The sequence below is a fragment of the Piliocolobus tephrosceles genome, chromosome 17, assembly GCF_002776525.5.
Source record: "Piliocolobus tephrosceles isolate RC106 chromosome 17, ASM277652v3, whole genome shotgun sequence".
Taxonomy (NCBI): domain Eukaryota; kingdom Metazoa; phylum Chordata; class Mammalia; order Primates; family Cercopithecidae; genus Piliocolobus; species Piliocolobus tephrosceles.
Window position 1 is genome coordinate 36,655,102 of NC_045450.1, and position 2,357 is coordinate 36,657,458.

A 2,357-nucleotide genomic window follows, 5' to 3' on the forward strand; every position below is an offset into this window, starting at 1 on the left:
CATGTGTTATATATAACTGTGCTGCTTAATATCCAAATATTTGAGGATTTTTTGTATTTTTAAAAATTAATATCAAAGCTAATTGTGCTATGATTGGAGAATATACTGTAGAAAATATCAGTCCTTTGAAATTAATTGACATTTCTTTTATGACCCAAAAATATGTTGGTACATATTCCATGTCTGCTTAAACAAGAAAGTGCATTCTTCAATTGTTGGGTATAGTGTTGGGTAATGTCCATTAACTGAAATAAGTTAATAATATAGTGCCAGTCTCCTATGTTCTACATACAAGTTTGAGTAAGTAAACATTTAAATTTATTTTATATTCCTGATTATTGTTTCATTTAACATAAAATTCTCGTCTTTATGACTTATTTTTGCTTAAAATATACTTTTTCTGATGTTAGCCTAGCTGCATCAACTTAATTTGGTTAATTTTAGAATGGTATGTTTTTAGTGGTAGATACTTTTACCCTATTTGTAAACATATAGTTAAGTTTTGTTTCTTGTAAGCAGAATATCATTATGTTTTGAATTTTTATTCAATCTCGCAATCTTTTTCATGTAATGGGAACATTTAATCTGAATAAATTTAATTACTAACATATGTGTTTATATCTACCATTTTAGTGTGTGTTTTTCATTAGTCTCATAGATTTTATGTTCCTTCTTCTCTTCTTTTGTTACCTCTTTTGTGATAAATACAGTATTTTGAACTATTTCATTTTTCACTCCATTAATTGTTGGTTGTATATAATTCTTTTCGTGGTTAAACTGGATATTCCAATACAAATTCTTGTTATAGTACAATAAAAATTAGTATTTTTACCAACTAATTTCTGCTATATACAAAGTACTTAGAAAAATTTAATTGTATTCAATCTCATCAATTCTATATAATAACTATACACTGTTAATTTGTATTTTAAACCCCATAAAACATTGTTTTGCATAGATAATATTTAGATTTACCCACATATCTATATCTTTTTTGTTTCTTAGGCTTTCCTTTATTTTTATGTTCCTATCTGACTGAATAATCTAGCAGCTCCCCCAATTCTGATTGCCACCTTATTTCTTTTAGGACAGATCCTCTGCTGACAAATTATTTCATATTTTGTTTGTGTTGAAATACTTTTTTTACCTTCATTTTTGGAGGGTATTTTCACTTGATACAGAATTATAAGTTGAGACGGTTTTTGTTTTCAATGCTTTAAACCATGTCTTTTTGGTGTTTATCCATTGTTTTTGTTGAAAATGTTCTTCAGTCTTGTTGTTTATCTCCAGGTAAAGTGTCTTTCTTCACCCCTACTTCCTCTCTATGACTATCTGCTTTTTCATTTCTCTTTGTTTTGTTTTTAGAAGTTTTTTATTGTGTGCCTAGATATGTGGTTTTAAAAAAAATTCTTATTTTTTACTTACCTTGTTTGGGCTTACAGAGCTTATGCAATTTGTAGCATAATGACTTCTAAAATTCTTGATTACTATCTTTTTAAGTCTTTTTGTTGCTTAATTCTGTCTCTCCTATTCATTAACACTTCAATTACATTATGTTAGACTTTGTATGTGTTCCCCATTTTTCTTGCTCTCTGTGCTTCAGTCAATATTTTCTATTGACTTGTTTTCTATTTGACTAATTCTTTTCCTAACATGTTTTATTTTCTATTTAACCTGTCTGTTGAGGTCTTAATTTCAATTATTTTTCAATAATACAATTTCTATGTGATTATTTTTATACATTTCAATTCTCTAATGATATTCTTCCTCTTGTTATCTAATTTACTGAACCTATTAATCACAATAATCTTAAAGTCTGCATCTGCATATACCTATGTCTGGATTGCCTATGCTTCTGTTTTATTTCAATTTTTTTTCCTCTTGACTTTTCTTTATATAGTTCTGTGTCTTTGTAGTCTGGCAATATTTTATTGAGTTGCAGTTATTGTGTAAGGAATCTGTGGAGGCTCTAGGTGATGCTGTCTATATCTAAAGATGTTCTATTTTGTCTGTCAAGCAGTTAGAGGAGGGATAAATCATCGTAATTCAGTCTAGAATGAAGCACGTGTGATACTGAGTCTACTTCTGAATTTCCCTTACTCCCAAGACATGACTATTCACTGGTGCCCCCTGGAAAGCCAGAAATAGTTGCCACAAACCCTTCTTTCCTTGGCAGGCCGCAGGCACCATGAGACTGTCAAAAGCTCCCAGCAGTGTCTCAGCCTCCGGGTTGCGACTTATGAATTGCCAAATGCCTTACCTGAAAAAGTTGTGTGTAATGCTGAACTGATCTCTCTATGCCTCTCATGTCTGTAGGATTTTCCCCTCTCAAAGCCTGGCTACCATGCAAGTTCTAA